The sequence below is a fragment of the Heterodontus francisci genome, unplaced genomic scaffold, assembly GCF_036365525.1.
Source record: "Heterodontus francisci isolate sHetFra1 unplaced genomic scaffold, sHetFra1.hap1 HAP1_SCAFFOLD_240, whole genome shotgun sequence".
Classification (NCBI taxonomy): domain Eukaryota; kingdom Metazoa; phylum Chordata; class Chondrichthyes; order Heterodontiformes; family Heterodontidae; genus Heterodontus; species Heterodontus francisci.
This window is the reverse complement of record NW_027140128.1, coordinates 1,696,477-1,714,211: the sequence shown is the minus strand read 5'-3', so window position 1 is coordinate 1,714,211 and position 17,735 is coordinate 1,696,477. Positions and strand designations below refer to the sequence as shown.

The 17,735-nt window shown below is 44.5% G+C and overlaps 1 non-coding gene across 1 annotated transcript; it reads right to left on the bottom strand.

Annotated features, from left to right (window-relative positions):
• Nucleotides 1–17,233: 17,233 nt before the first annotated feature.
• Nucleotides 17,234–17,307, bottom strand: trnak-uuu (transfer RNA lysine (anticodon UUU)). Its single transcript has one exon. It is a non-coding gene; the product is annotated as a tRNA-Lys (tRNA).
• Nucleotides 17,308–17,735: the final 428 nt, after the last annotated feature.

Below are 17,735 nucleotides of genomic sequence, written 5' to 3'. Positions count from 1 at the left end.
CAAAATGAATCAATTCACATTTCTCCACATTGAACTTCACCTGTCATCTGTCCTCCCATTCCACCAACTTGTCTATGTCCTTTTGAAGTTCTACACTATCATCCTTACAGTTCACAATGCTTCCAATTTTCGTATCATCCATAAACTTTGAAATTCTGCCCTGTACACCAAGGTCTAGGTCATTAATATATATCAGGAAAGGCAAGGGTCCCAACACTGACTCCTGGGGAACTCCACTGCAAACCTTCCTCGAGCCCGAAGAACATCCATTGCTCACTGCTCTTTGTTTCCTGTCACTCAACCAATTCCATACCCATGTTACTACTGTCCCTTTTATTCCATGAGTTATAACTTTGCTCACAAGTCTGTTGTGTTACACTGTATCAAACTCCTTTTGAAAGTCAATAAAAGCAAAATACTGCAGATGCTAGAAACCTGAATTATAAATAAAAAGCGCTGGAAATACTCAGCAGGGCTGGCAGCATCTGTAGAGAGAGAAGCAGAGTTAACGTTTCAGGTCAGTGACTGTTCAGACGCCGTCAGACCTTTTGAAAGTCCATGTAGACCACATCAACTGCATTGCCCTCATCAACCCTCTCTGTTATCTCATCAAAAAACCCCAGCAGGACAGTAAAACATGATTTTCCATTACGAAATCTATGCTGGCTTTCTTGAATTAACCCACATTTGTCCATGCGACTATTAATTTTTTCCCAACTTATTCTTTCGAGAAGTTTTCCCACCACCAAAATTGAACTGACTGGGGATTGAAATGAGGCGCGTTGCTCTAACAGAGAGCCAGCACGGGTCCGGCAGGCCGAATGGCCTCCTTCTGTGCTGTAGCCATTCTATGATTGTATGATTCTAGCAACAACTGCTGGTGGAGAGGCAGTGATGCAGGAATGGGTTGACAGAAAGGGGAATGTCTGGGCTGGTGTGTGTTTGCAGCATTTGCAGCTTCTGTTCGGGTTTGTGAATAAAAGTGATTTGGAAGCTGTGTTCCAAATTGAAGTGTTTGCTGGAAGCAAGAAGTTTAGTTTAGTTATACAGCACTGAAACAGGCCCTTCGGCCCACCAAGTCTGTGCTGACCATCAACCACCCATTTATACTCATTCAACACTAATTCCATATTTCTACCACATGCCCAAATGTTCCTATATTTTCCCTATCACCTACCTATCTACTAGGAGCAATTGCTAACGGCCAATTTACTTATCAACCTGCAAGTCTTTGGCATGTGGGAAGAAACCGACGCAGACACAGGGAGAACTTGCAAACTCCACACCGGCAGTACCCGGAATTCAACCCGGGTCGCTGGAGCTGCGAGGCTGCAGTGCTAACCACTGCACCACTGTGCTGCTGATGTAAACAAAGAGTAAAACGTGTTAAGATGAAGTGTGGTGTGATTGAGCAGAGCAGTAAATATTGTGTCGGTGAATTAGTTGTGTTAATAAACTTCCACTGCACGCTCTGCTGCAGGCTGCTGTTTATATCCAGCTATGTATTAGTGCTGTGTGTTAGCGAGAAAAATGTTTGTTTCAACGCTGTTTATAAAGCAATAGCATTGCACTCAAACAGTCCCAGACATAGCAACACATGTACAAAAGCAAAATACTGCGGATGCTGGAAATCTGAAACATAAACAGAAAATGCTTGAAATGCTCAGCATGTCTGGCAGCATCTGTGGAGAAAGAAACAAAGTTAATGTTAGCTAACGAAACAAACCTGAACTGTTAACTGCTTCTCTCTGCACAGATGCTGCCAGACCTACTGAGCATTTCCAGCATTTTCTGTTTTTATTATAGCAACACAGGTGCTGGGAGGCTCAGCCTGGCTACACAATGTTACAAGACGCTGAGTAACACCATCGACAACGGGACAGAGAGAAAAACACACAGAAAACCAAGAATAGACTGTGAGGAAGCAAAAGTGAGGGACAGAGAGAGAGAAAGACAACGAGACTGAGATGGAGAAACAAGGCATTTGTATGATTGTGTTCTCCCTGTTATCTGAAGGTATTTCCTGGTGTGTAAATATGTTTTTTGTTGTGTAAAGATGTCCCCTGTTGTTGTGTAAAGGTTTTCCCTGTTATTGTTTTATTTTCTGTTGCTGACCATCTCCTCACTGTGACCATTTGCCCTGGTTTTATTGTGGCCAACATCAGCATCTGGTGGTGGAGAGGAGGCTCTGCAGCAAGTCGTTGACACAGGGGGAGAGACTCGGCTGGTCCGTGTTTGCAGTTTGTGCAGCTTGTGTTCGTGTGAGCAAAAGTGAGTTGTTACTGATTGATGTGTTCACTGGAAGAAAAAAGCTGATTGCAATAGAGTGCCTCAGGAAGCATCTTGTTATTATGGGTAAACACTTGATGTTTCAAATGTGAACTGTTTGTGTTACTACCGAATATAAATAGCAGAGAATGGTTTCGATTCATTGAACTCTGGGTTCTGAGCCCAGCACGCTTCCGCTGCACCACTCTGTTCACTAATGATTGAAATTTTAGCTGCCTGTTAGTGAAATATGTTCATTTCCCAAATGTTTTTATAAAAATAGGATTGTCGTCTGAATGCTCAAGAATCCCAGACTCAGCAACACACGTGCTGACGGACTCACCCTCATTGCGCAATGACACAAGGACACTGAGTAACAGCACCGACAATGAGGCAGGCAGAGAAAGACACACAGAAAACCAGGAAGAGATTATTAGGATCCAGAAAGGAACAGACAGAGAAAGACACACAGAAAACCAGACAGAGACAGCGAGAGACCAATGATTTATGTAATCGTGTTCTCTATTGTGTAAAGATGTCCCCTGTGTTTTTTAAATATTTTTCCTGCTGTGTAATATGTTCTCTGTTGTGTAACTATATTCGCTGTTGTGTAAAGATGTTCTCTGTTATTGTGTAAAATGGTTCCCTGTTGGGTAAAGATCTTCTTAGTTGTGTAAATATGATCCATCTTGTGTAAAAGTGTTCCGGGTTGTTTAAATATGTTCCCTGCTCTGTCATGTAGAGCTGAGTCTGCACTAATGGAATTGCTACAGTATCTTCCAGTCTGATACTGTATGAGGGCTGGAATATGATCCAAAGCACATTCTATACAAATTGAATTGCTATTGTATCTTTTAGTTTCACAATCCGGGGGAATTTTAAACTGAATTCTCAGTTTGTATCTCAGGTTATACTATCTTTCAGAATCTCTCAATCTGATGACGCACTTGAGATTTAGACTTAAGAAAGGATGTACTGGCATTGGAGAAGTTCAAAAGAGATTCACTCAGCTGATTCCTGAGATGAAGGGGTTGACTTATCTTCTTTTTTTTCTTTTGGGCCTCCTTATCTCGAGAGACAATGGATACGCGCCTGGAGGTGGTCAGTGGTTTGTGAAGCAGCGCCTGGAGTGGCTATAAAGGCCAATTCTGGAGTGACAGGCTCTTCCACAGGTGCTGCAGAGAAATTTGTTTGTTGGGGCTGTTGCACAGTTGGCTCTCCCCTTGCGCCTCTGTCTTTTTTCCTGCCAACTACTAAGTCTCTTCGACTCGCCACAATTTAGCCCTGTCTTTATGGCTGCCCGCCAGCTCTGGCGAATGCTGGCAACTGACTCCCACGACTTGTGATCAATGTCACACGATTTCATGTCGCGTTTGCAGACGTCTTTATAACGGAGACATGGACGGCCGGTGGGTCTGATACCAGTGGCGAGCTCGCTGTACAATGTGTCTTTGGGGATCCTGCCATCTTCCATGCGGCTCACATGGCCAAGCCATCTCAAGCGCCGCTGACTCAGTAGTGTGTATAAGCTGGGGGTGTTGGCCGCTTCAAGGACTTCTGTGTTGGAGATATAGTCCTGCCACCTGATGCCAAGTATTCTCCGAAGGCAGCGAAGATGGAATGAATTGAGACGTCGCTCTTGGCTGGCATACGTTGTCCAGGCCTCGCTGCCGTAGAGCAAGGTACTGAGGACACAGGCCTGATACACTCGGACTTTTGTGTTCCGTGTCAGTGCGCCATTTTCCCACACTCTCTTGGCCAGTCTGGACATAGCAGTGGAAGCCTTACCCATGCGCTTGTTGATTTCTGCATCTAGAGACAGGTTACTGGTGATAGTTGAGCCTAGGTAGGTGAACTCTTGAACCACTTCCAGAGGGTGGTCGCCAATATTGATGGATGGAGCATTTCTGACATCCTGCCCCATGATGTTCGTTTTCTTGAGGCTGATGGTTAGGCCAAATTCATTGCAGGCAGACGCAAACCTGTCGATGAGACTCTGCAGGCATTCTTCAGTGTGAGATGTTAAAGCAGCATCGTCAGCAAAGAGGAGTTCTCTGATGAGGACTTTCCGTACTTTGGACTTCGCTCTTAGACGGGCAAGGTTGAACAACCTGCCCCCTGATCTTGTGTGGAGGAAAATTCCTTCTTCAGAGGATTTGAACGCATGTGAAAGCAGCAGGGAGAAGAAAATCCCAAAAAGTGTGGGTGCGAGAACACAGCCCTGTTTCACACCACTCAGGATAGGAAAGGGCTCTGATGAGGAGCCACCATGTTGAATTGTGCCTTTCATATTGTCATGGAATGAGGTGATGATACTTAGTAGCTTTGGTGGACATCCGATCTTTTCTAGTAGTCTGAAGAGACCACGTCTGCTGACGAGGTCAAAGGCTTTGGTGAGATCAATGAAAGCAATGTAGAGGGGCATCTGTTGTTCACGGCATTTCTCCTGTATCTGACGAAGGGAGAACAGCATGTCAATAGTCGATCTCTCTGCACGAAAGCCACACTGTGCCTCAGGGTAGACGCGCTCGGCCAGCTTCTGGAGCCTGTTCAGAGCGACTCGAGCAAAGACTTTCCCCACTATGCTGAGCAGGGAGATTCCACGGTAGTTGTTGCAGTCACCGCGGTCACCTTTGTTTTTATAGAGGGTGATGATGTTGGCATCGCGCATGTCCTGGGGTACTGCTCCCTCGTCCCAGCACAGGCATAGCAGTTCATGTAGTGCTGAGAGTATAGCAGGCTTGGCACTCTTGATTATTTCAGGGGTAATGTTGTCCTTCCCAGGGGCTTTTCCGCTGGCTAGGGAATCAATGGCATCACTGAGTTCCGATTTGGTTGGCTGTATGTCCAGCTCATCCATCACTGGTAGAGGCTGGGCTGCATTGAGGGCAGTCTCAGTGACAGCATTCTCCCTGGAGTACAGTTCTAGGTAGTGCTCAACCCAGCGGTCCATCTGTTTGCGTTGGTCAGTGATTATGTCCCCCGATTTAGATTTGAGGGGGGTGATCTTCTTGATGGTTGGCCCAAGAGCTCTCTTCATGCCATCATACATTCCTCTGATGTTTCCGGTGTCTGAGGCCAGCTGAATATGACTGCATAGGTGTTGCCAGTAGTCGTTTGCGCAACGCCTAGCTGTTCTTTGTGCAGTACTTCTGGCTGCTTTAAGTGCTGCGGATGTTAAATCGCTGGGGGCTTTCTTGTAGTTCAAAAGTGCAATGCGCTTAGCGGCTATGACAGGTTCCAGCTCTTCATTATGAGATTGAAACCAGTCTGCATTTCTCTTCGCACTTTTGCCGTAGGTGGTCAAAGCTGACTCATAGATGGCGTCTCTGATGTGGGCCCACTTGGTCTCAGCATCCCCTGTGGGAGTGTTTTGAAGGGCTGTTACAAGTGAATTTAGAAATTTTTGTAACAGCTGTGGGTGAGAAATTCTGATCGTGTTGATGCGCGGGTGGCCCTTCTGCTTGGAATGATGCAACTTCTTTGGTCTGAGTCTAACCTTGCTGCACACCAGGGAGTGGTCGGTGTCGCAGTCCGCACTGTGGAAGCTGCGTGTGATTTGAACTTATACTTGAACTGGTTGACTTATCAAGAATGGCTAAACAGGTTATTCATTCGAGTTCAGAAGAATGAGGGGTGATCTTTTTGAAACGAACAAGATTCTGAGCGTGCTTAACAGGGTGAAGAAGGGTCTCTGACTTGAAACATTATCTCTGCTTCTCTCTTCACAGATGCTGCCAGACCTGCTGAGTATTTCCAGCATTTCTTGTTTTTATTAACAGGGTCGATGTTGAGATGATGTTTCCACTCGTGGGGGAATCTCAAACTAGGCGACATAGTTACAGAATAAGAGGACATTCATTTAAAACTGAGATGCAAAGGAATTTATTCTCTCAGAGGGTAGTGAATGTCTGGAATTATCTACCCCAGACAGTTGTGGAGACTAGAACACTGAAAGTATTTAAAAAGGAAGTAGATAGATTTTTGAAATATTGGAGAGTTGAGGGCTATGAAGAGCTGGCATGAAAGAAGAATTTAGGTCTGGCGCAGATCAGCCCTGATCTTACTGAATGGCAGGACAGGTTTGAGGGGCCGAATGGCCTACTCCTGCTCGTATTTCTTATGTTATGTTATATCTAATGTATATGTCAGGATGTACTATGGGAATTAATACTGAAACTTATAAACTCATAACGTGTGTCAATATTGGGCTGGTATTTAACTTGAATCTCAGAGTACATTATTGTGGTTAATTCTGTAACTTTGAAAAGGGAACTATGTGCCATAATGAAAACAAGAAATGCTGGAATTACTCAGCAGGTCTGGCAGCATCTGTATAGAGAGAAGCAGAGTTAACGTTTCAGGTCAGTGACCTTTCATCAGATGTGAAACTGATCAATCCACTGTTACAATAACTCCATCTCTGACTCCCTCCTGACAGCAACTAGTCCTTTCACAGAGACTGTGGGTGGTTCTGAAAAGAGCCTTTGGGTTATGAAATGACATTTTTCCACTTTACATTTTCTGGGAGTTCTGAGCGCTGAGAATGATTCTCACTGACATGTACAGGGCAACAGACCGACTGATTTGGCATAACGGTGTAACTAATGTTTGGGCTAACTCATGGCATCAGGTCAAACATGGGCAAGGAAACCTCCTGCTGATTATCACCTACCACCCCCTCCCAACCACCCCCTCTCCCCGCCCCTCAGCTGATGAGTCAGTACTCCTCGATGTTGATCACAACTTGGAGGGAGCACTGAGGTGCAACATGGCGCAGAATGTAGTCTGGCTGGGGGATGTCAATGTCCATCACCATCAATGGCTCGGTAGCACCACTACTGACCATGCTGGCCGAGTCCGAAAGGACATAGCTGCTCGATTGGGTCTGCAGTAGGTGGTGAGGGAACTAACAAGAGGGAAAAACATACTTGACCTCATCCTCAACAATCTGCCTGCCGCAGATGCATCAGTCCATGACAGTATTGGTCGGAGTGACCACTGCACAATCCTTGTGGAGATGAAGTCCCGTCTTCACATTGAGGATACCCTGCATTGTGTTGTGTGCCACTACCACTGTGCTAAATGGGATAGATTTTGAACAGATCTAGCAATGCGTAGCTGGGCATCCATGAAGTGCTGTGGACCATTAGCAGCGGCAGAATTGTACTCAACCACAATCTGTCACCTCATGGCCCGGCATATTCCCCCACTCTAACATTACCAACAAGCTTGGGGATCAACCCTAATTCAATGAAGAGTGCAGGAGGGCATGCCAGGAGCAGCACCAGGCATACCTTGAAATGAGGCGTGAGGCTGATGAAGCTACAACACAGGACTACTTGCATTACCAAACAGCAGACGCAGCATCTAATAGACAGGGCTAAGTGATCCCACAACCAACAGATCAGATCTACACCCTGCCCCACCCAATGATGAATGGTGTTGGGCAATTAAACAATCAACAGGAGGAGGTGGCTCCACAAAGATCCCCAACCTCAATGATGGGGGAGCCCAGCACATCAGTGCAAAAGACAAGGATGAAGAATTTGCAACAATCTTCAACCAGAAGTGCCGAGTGGATTATCCATCTCGGCCTCCTTCTGAAGTCCCCAGCATCACAGATGCCTGTCTTCAGCCAAGTCAGTTCACAACGGGTGAAATCAAGAAACGAATGAAGGCATTGGATGCAGCAAAGGCTACGGGCCCTGACAAGATTCCGGCAATGGTACTGAAGACCTGTGCTCCAGAACTTGCCGCGCCCCTAGCCAAGCTGTTCCAGTACAGCTGCAACACTGGCATCTACTCGGCAATGTGGAAAATTGCCCAGGTATGTCCTGTACACAAATAGCAGGAAAAATCCAACCCAGCCAATTGCTGCCTCATCAGTCTACTCTCAATCATCAGTATAGTGATGGAAGATGTCATCGACAGTGCTATCAAGCAGCACTTGCTTTGCAATAACCTGCTCAGTGACACTCAGTTGGGTTCTGCCAGGGCCATTCAGCTCATGACGTCATTACAGCCTTGGTTCAAACAAGGACAAAAGAGCTGAACTCAAGAGGTGAGGTGAGAGTGTCTGCCCTTGACATCAAGGTAGCATTTGACTGAGTATGGTATCAAGGAGCCACAGCAAAACTGGAGTCAATGGGAATCAAGAGGAAAACTCTACACTGGTTGGAATCATACCGAGCACAAAGGAAGATGGTTATGATTTTTGGAGGTCAATCATCTCAGCTCCAGGACATCACTGCTGGAGTTCCTCAGGGTAGTATCCTCGGCCCAACCTTCTTCACTACTTCATCAGTGACCTTCCTTCAATCATAAGGTCAGAAGTGGGGATGTTCGCTGATGATTGCAAAATTCAGCACCATTCGCGACTCCTCAGATACTGAAGCAGTTTGTGCAGAAATGCAGCAAGACCTGGACACTATCCAGGCTTGGGCTGATAAGTGGCAAGTAACATTCAAGCCACACAAGTACCAGGCAATGACCATCTCCAACAAGAGAGAATCTAACCATCTCCCATTGACATTCAACAGCATTACGATCGCTGAATCCCCCATTATCAAATTCCTGGGCGTTCCCATTGACCAGAAACTGAACTGGAGTAGCCTTATAAATAGTGTGACTACATGAGCTGGTCAGAGGGTCGGAATCATGCGGTGAGTAACTCACCTCCTGACTCCCCAAAGCCTGTCCACCATTTACAAGGCAAAAGTCAGGAGTGTGATGGAATACTCTCCACTTGCCCGGATGGGTGCAGCTCCAACAACACTCAAGAAGCTCGACACCATCCAGGACAAAGCAACATGCTTGATTGGCACCCCATCCACAACATTCGCTCCCTCCACCACTGACGTACAGTGGCAGCAGTGTGTACCATCTACAAGATGCACTGCAACAATGCACCAAGGCTACTCAGGCAGCACCTTCCAAACCTGCATCCTCTACCGCCTAGAAGGACAAGGGCAGCAGATGCATGGGAACACCACCACCTGAAAGTTCTCCTCCAAGCTACACATCATCCTGACTTGGAACGATATCGCCATTCCTTCACTGTCGCTGGGTCAAAATCCTGGAACTCCCTTCCCAATAGCACTGTGGGTATACCTACCCCACATGGACTGCAGTGGTTCAAGAAGGAATTAGAATTAGAATTAGAATTAGAATTAGAACATTACAGCGCAGTACAGGCCCGTCGGCCCTCGATGTTGCGCCGACCATCTGACCTACACTATTCCATTTTCATCCATATGTCTATCCAATGACCACTTCAATGCCCTTAAAGTTGGCGAGTCTACTACTGTTGCAGGCAGGGCGTTCCACGCCCCTACTACTCTCTGTGTAAAGAAACTAACTCTGACATCTGTCCCATATCTTTCACCCCTCAACTTAAAGCTATGTCCCCTCGTGTTTGCCATCATCATCCGAGGAAAAAGACTCTCACTATCCACCCTATCTAACCCTCTGATTATCTTAAAAGCAAAATACTGCGGATGCTGGAAATCTGAATCAAAAACAAGAAATGCTGGATTCACTCTGCAGGTCTGGCAGTATCTGTGGAAAAAGGTTCCTCTGATTATCTTGTATGTCTCTATTAAGTCACCTCTCCTCCTCCTTCTCTCTAACGAAAACAACCCCAAGTCCCTCAGCCTTTCATCGTAAGACCTTCCTTCCATACCAGGCAACATCCTAGTAAATCTCCTCTGCACCCTTTCCAAAGCTTCCACATCCTTCCGATAATGCGGTGAACAGAACTGCACGCAATACTCAAGGTGAGGCCTCACCAGAGTTTTGTACAGCTGCATCAGGACCTCGTGGCTCCGAAACTCGATCCCCCTACTAATAAAAGCTAACACACCATATGCCTTCTTAACAGCCCTATTAACCTGGGTAGCAACCTTCAGGGATTTATGTACCTGGACACCAAGATCTCACTGCTCATCTACACTACCAAGAATCTTCCCATTAGCCCAGTGCTCTGCATTGCTGTTACTCCTTCCAAAGTGAATCACCTCACACTTCTCCGCATTAAACTCCATTTGCCATCTCTCAGCCCAGCTCTGCAGCCTATCTATGTCCCTCTGTACCCTACAAGCTCACCACCACCTTCTCATGGGCAATTAGGGATGGGCAATAAATGCTGGCCTGGCTGGCGACGTCCACATCCCATGAAACAAACAATTAAATACAATAACAGCTCATCTCAATTCCTAGTATTTCTAAATCCCACCAGTCCAACATAAGCTGAACAATTATTGCATGTTATGTTTGACGGTCTGGTCTGTAAACTGCACTGTATCACAGATTGCTGACATTTGCTAACTGGAAGTGAGAACTGCAAAATCGGGACAGGAGTTCACATAGTCTGTCAGTGTGAAAGAATCAGGCAATGTGAGGTAATAGAATTTGTCTGTAAATGCTACACTCATATTGCTTTATATTTTTATATTGAAAATAAAAGTAATCATTTCGTGAAAATAGTGACATATCGTCCAGACTTTGGTAGCCAATTGTTTTCGTCTTGCACTCAGCAGGGCAATCCACAAGAATACCAATTTAAAGGAAAACAACAACTTTCTTCTGTATGAGAAAAGAGTGCTGATTGGTTGGCCACTGAACTCTGATTCGTCGAGGCATTGCCATTAAGAATGCACCAGTTTATGGTAACTGACAGATAACTGCCCAGCTTTGTTTGAAGTTTAAACCAGGAAGCTTGACTCTGATTGGTCAGGGCATTGCCCTGAGGAATGAGCCAGTGAATGGCTGTCACTTATTTTGTTTAGCTGAAACAGGCACAATGTGTGTGCGTGTTCTTTCTGTCTGCAAAGAACAGGGCCCTGTGTATTAATATATGCAGCTTACAGGACACACCAGTGCGCCACACTGTGAGCCCGACTGACAGTCTTAAGTTGGTTGTCAGTGTAATTCTTGGCACACTGAGAATTATTTAGCAAATGTTGTCCGATTGTGGAATCACATCTCATGTTGGATACTGTGTTTTGGGTTTTGTAAGCATGGGTTGGTTGGGTAGGGCCCACTGCGAACAGCGGAAGGGTCATTTTATTTGATACAATCCGCCAGTCTTAGGATGTGCGGTCTAGAAACCGAGCATCACACTGGTATTGAAATTCATATATCACGTTACTTCTTTGTGTGATAGGCAGGACATCTCTTTTGCTTGACAGCAGCATCCTGTTAGTGGTGAACACCACACTTGTTGCTCCTGCATCGTAACAGCAGGAAACAGCTCGCTTCACCTGTTACTGAAATACTGGGGATAAATTACCCTTCCAGGGTAATTTGAGGGAGACTGGGCACTTTTTAGGGCTCAAAATGACGTGTTCAGCCCGTTTATAAGTTTGTGTGATATACAGATAGAAATGATCTGATCAGTGTAGCCATTGTAATGCAGGATGTCTTTGATTCGCCCTATTTCAGCATCAAGCTTGCATGGTGAGCAAATGGCTCAGCCCTATTTATGAGGTTGCCGATAAGACCAATCTGAGAGCGCGTGGAACTGGAAGAATCCCAACGCGTGTATTGACCAGTGAAGGTAGGTTTGCGGTCGACCGTGGTAGAAAACCCCTTAGCAGATTTCTCAACTAGTACATCAAGGAAAGGGAGCTCATTTGACTGCTCCATCCCAAAGGTGAATTTGAGTGTCGGATGGAGCCCATGAAGACGTGCAAGGAAGTTATTTCATGCAGCTGCGGATTCAAATATAGCAAACGTATCATCTACATATTGGAAATATGCAAGAGGTCGGAGGTTAGGTGTCATTCCCTTAAAAACAGGTTTGTCATGGAATCCAACAAAGATGTTTGTGAGAGCTGGGCCCAGAGGGGATCCCATGGCAACACCAGCGATACATGGTGTCAATAAAACTGAACTCAACTGTGCAAGTTGCCGAGTTCATAAGTTCAATGAATACGGATTCACACAATGGTGACGGGTCTAGATCGCCATGATATAGCACTGCAGTGCAAATATCTATGGCTTCCTGAAGTGGTACATTGGTGAATAGGCTAGCAATGTCAAATGACACATGGACACGGCATTGCTATCGATATGCAAGTCCTGTATGGTCTTCACAAATGTGAAGGAATCCTTCACTGTGCATGTGGAGAACTTGCTCAAAAACTGGTTGTAACAATTTGCCCAATCATTTGGCAAATTAATTTCAGGATACTATTTACATTACTTCAAATAAAGGAAACACAACGACACAAAGAATTGAGCACAACGCCGAAAGTTTCACAGCAAATAGTCAAATGGGAAAAGGATGAAATACAGAAAGAAAAAGCCTAAAATACTGAAAACACTCAGCCAGTCCGGGAACAACTGTGGAGAAGAGAAGCTCAGGTTCGTGGTCCAGTTCTGTGACCCTTCTATAGACCTGAAACATTGCTCCACCCTTCCTGTCTCAACAGATACTGCGAGAACTGCTGAGTGTTTCCAGAATCTGTTATTATTCAGATTTCCAGTGTGTGCAGTATTTCTCTCTTTGAAAATAAAATAATCCCTGAAAGGAATGGAACGTTACATAAAAAATAGGAGTCGGCCATTCGGCCCATCGAAATAGCTCTGTCATTCAATAAGATCACAGCTGATCTCCGACATCAACTCCATCTTACCACACTAGCACAGATCCCTTGATTCCCTTAGTATCCAAAAACCTATCGATCTCTCTTTTGGATATACCCAATGATTGAGCATCCACATCTCTGGAGTCACAGAGAGATACAGCACTGAAAAAGGCCCTTCGGAACACCGAGTCTGTGCCGACCAAAAACCACCCATTTGCACTGTTGTCCCGGGCCGCGTTACCGCCCAGCTCGAGGATTTCAGCGGTCAGATACTCGAGCACAGCAGTCAGATAGACCTGGGCTCTGGCACCCACACACGCAACATAGCTACCCTTTCTCAGGAGCCTGTGAACACGGCCCACCGGGAACTGCAGTCCTGCACGGGAGGAGCGAGACTTGGCCTTGGACCGAGCTTTCCCGCTGGTCTTTCCTCTTCCAGACATTTCCACAATCTCACAAATACTTTCACAATGAATGGATAATTTCGTCAGCATTAAACATACACATGGGGTGGTCAGGATGGTCGAGCAGTCTGAGACGGTTCATTCAGATCACAATTCTCTCTGCAGGGGTGGTTTCAAATTCCCCTTCTGATAAGTTGTGTTTTGACATGACTCGAGGTATTTGGGAGCAGCGATGAAGAACAAACAGAGATCATGAAAGAATATTGACAAGCAAAATCAAAACAAATCCAAAGATGTTTCATCAATACATTGCAGTCAGAGGCAACTGAGGAAAGAGTAGGGCCCATCAAAGACCTAAAAATGTAACCTATGTGTCAGGGTGTTGGTATGTTTATTAATGAATATTTTACTGTCTTCGCAAATGAGGGGGGTGATGCAGATATTGTAATTAAGGAGGAGTGTGAAGTATTGGACATGATAAACTGAGGGAGAGAATAAGTATAAATGGGATTAACATCCTTGAAAGTGGATAAATCATCAGGGCCGGATGAAATGTACCCCAGGCCGTAAAAAGAAGTCAGGGAGGAAATAGTGGATGGTCTGACCATCAGTTTCCAATCCCTCACTGGATACGGGTGTGATGTCAGAGGATTGGAGGTCTCGTAACAATGCAATAAAAGCAAAATTCTGCAGATGCTGCAAATCTGAAATAAAAACTAGTTGCATTGGAAATACACAGCAGATCTGGCAGCAACTGTGGAGAGAGAAGAAAAGTTAACGTTTCTGATCTGATGAAAGGTCACTGACCTGAAATGCTAACTTTGTTTCTCTCTCCACAGATGTTGCCAGACCTGCTGTGTATGTCCAGCACTTTTTGTTTTTATTGCTAACATTGCACCATTGTTGAAAAAGGAAGCGAGTGATCGAACAAATAATTAAAGGCCAGTCAGCCTAACAGCAATAGTGGGCGAATTATTGGAATTAATTCTGAGAGACAGGATAAACTGTCACTTAGAAAGGCACAGAATAATCAAGTATCGTCAGCATGGATTTGTTAAGGGAAGCTCCTGTCTGACTATCTTGATTGAATGTTTGTGAAGAAGTAACAAGGAGGATTGATGAGGATAGTGCAGCTGATCTGACCTACATGGATTTTAGCAAGATTTTTGACAAGGTCCCACATGGCAAACTGGTTAAAAAAAATAAAAGCACATGGGATCCAGGGGAATGTAGCAAGCTGGACACAAAAGTGGTTCAGTGGCAGGAAACAAAAAGGAATTGGTTACAGGTGTTTTTGCAACTGGAGGACTGTTTCCAGTGGTGTTCCACAGGGCTCAGAACTAGGTCCCCTGCTTTTTGAGGGCACAATCAAGATGTTTGCAGATGACACAAAAATTGTCCGTGTTGTTGATAGGGAGGAGGATAGCTGTTTACTGCAGGAAGATATCAATAGACTGGTCAGGTGGTCAGAGAAGTGGCAGATGGAATTCAAATTGGACAAGGGTGAGGTGATGCATTTGGGAGGTCAAAAAAGGCAAAGGAATACACAATTAATGGGAGAACAGTGAACGGTGCAGAGGAAGTGAGGGACGTTGGAGTGAATGTCCACAGATCCCTGAAGGTAGCAGGACTGGTCAATAAGGTGGTTCAGCAGGTATATGGAATCCTTTCCTTTATTAGCTGAGGTATAGAATATAAGGGTGACCTGGGTGTCATTGTCAATAAGTCACTGACAGCTAACATGCAGGAGCAGCAAGTAATTAGGAAGGCTAATAGTATGTTAGCCTTTATCACAAGAGGATTTGAGTACAGGAGTAGTGAATTCTTGCTTCAATTGTATTGAACCTTGGTTCGACCGCACTTGGTGTACTGTGTGCAGTTTTGGTCTCCTTACCTTAGGAAGGATATTATTGCCATGGAGGGAGTTCAACGAAGGTGCATCAGACTTGTTCCTGGGATGGTGGGACTGTTCTATGAAGAGAGATTGGGGAAACTTTGGCTGTATTGTCTAGAGTTTCGAAGAATGAGAGGTGATCTCATTGAAACCAACGAAATATTTAAAGGACAGTCAGGGTAGATGCAGCTAAGATGTTTCATCTGGATGGGGAGTCGAGAACCAGGGGCTCAATTTCAAAATAAGGGGGAAGCTCCTTGGGACAGAGATGAGGAGAAATTTCTTTACTCGGAGGGTTGTGAATCTTTGGAATTCTGTACCCCAGATGGCTGTGGAAGCTCAGTCGTTGAGTATGTTTAAAGCAGAGATTGACAGATTTCTAAATACAAATGACATAAGGGAATATGAGGAAAGTGTGGGGAAAAGGGCATTGAAGTGGATGATCAGCCATGATCATATTGAATGGTGGGGCAGGCTCGATGGGCTGAATGGCCGACTCCTGCTCCTGTGTTCCTATGTTCCTAACTCCACATGATCGGCGAGGCACATCTTCAGGCCGACTTGGTGGATGGTGTAAACAGATATCACTGCTCTGATCTTCACCAGAACAGAGAGTGAGATGTAACATTGATCATCAAACAGACTGTGAAAGAATACAACAGAATAAAACACATGGAGAGACACTGTGGAATAACAAATAGATTTGATTGGAATGTTGAATTCTGATTGGAATGGATAAAACACCAGAAACAACAGATTAAATTGGGATTCTCATCACTATATTGATCTGAGACAGAAAAGCGAAACTGATGGAAAGAAGGGAAGAAGGAAGAAAAGAAAGGATGGAACTGCTCACTTTTTTCAGTTTTTTCACTTGCCCCTCGAAGCTGGATCAAAAAAAAGTTGCATATAACAGAGAATTTCACCAAAAAGGGAGATTAAATGCTGCAGACACCTTGGATCGAAGGATGCCCCAACAGATCACCTTTTTAACTGTCTCCTCACTGGGGGATTTCAATCAGTGAGCAATATTATTCTCTACCTTTTTTTGTTAAATGAAGCCAGAACGGTCACTTGGAATTAATATTTGTGTTCCGACTCCTGAATAATAAAATTGTGAGTTTCTCGATATTTTCGGGACACATTTCCTGCTGAAAGAACTAAGAACTATTTTCTAATTTACACAATACTATATGCACACTCATCAAGCCTCCTGAGCTAGCATCCTTGGTGCTGCTCTCTCCTCCCAAACCTCATCTCATGTGACTGTTACATCATCACTTTGACAGTGGAAGTGATTGATCCCAATGTCTTCAGCATTAACCCATTACATCCTTATACGACACTGTCTGTCCAAATAAATGGGTGGAGGGAACTTTATTTATCGTAACACCAACAGCTGCCAGTTGAAAATAAATTCAAACCCATCAGCGAGAGAGAGAGAGAGAGACTGTCAGAGAACTTCCTGCATCCAGTCCTGACCCTGTCACACTTAGCAGCTGCTCACCCAGACCCCACTCTGATCAACACTGAACATTGTTACTGAGACACTTCAAATACTGTTTATAAAAGGCAGGAAAGGTCAATGTTCACACTGCTGTATTGAATAGAACAAAGTTTAATATCTTCTCACTGTTTCTCTGTAACCACATGAGACATAGGTTTTCTTATTTGGTTCCTTTGATTTTTCTTGTTCCTGACTGACAAATATTCCAAACCTCAGGTAAACCCTCCCACTTGCGTCATGTCCCAGTCTCAGTCACATGCAACACATAACAACACAAACACTCTGAAACATACAACGCAGTCACACTTTCCTTCAGTGACATTAATGTCGAGCTGTTTTCCAGGTTGAATGCAACTGTGAACAAATTTGTATCAAAGAAGTTGCCTTTGAAATATCAGCACAGAATTTCTGTCCAAGGAGGAACAGCCATTCCAAACTCACATCCTTCACAAAGGCTGTTTTCTCTTGTGACGAAAATTCATCACGTAATTTGAATTCTCACTTCAAGTTCAGAAAACACAGATGGAAGTGATTGACAAGGTAACTTATACATCACAAATAAGAAAGAAGACTCTGCTGGGAATTGAACCAAGGATCCCCTGTTTAAAAGACAAGTGTTTTAACCAACTAAGCTACAGAGCCAGATGTTATTACAACTAAAATCAGAGGAGTGCACTATTTATTCTCATATAATATCAATATCAAAGGAAAATACAGCAGATGCTGGAAATCTCAAATAAAAACAAGAAACGCTGGAAATACTCATCAGGTCTGGCAGCATCTGTGGAGCGAGAAGCAGAGTTAACGTTTCAGGTCAATGACCCTTCTTCATTCCCTTCTCGATATTCTCATCCCACTTCTCCACAGGTCACAACATATATTATAACTTTTTCCACTTCCTGAAACAGTCAATCATATACTCTGCTCTTCCCAGAATAGAAGACACTGACCAGCTTTCTTTAATGAACAGCAAAATTATCAGTTTATTACAGAACAAGTTTTAACTAGTCATGAAATAAAGCATAAATACACAGGTAGAAATTTTAAAAGTTCCCTTTTTACCTTAACCA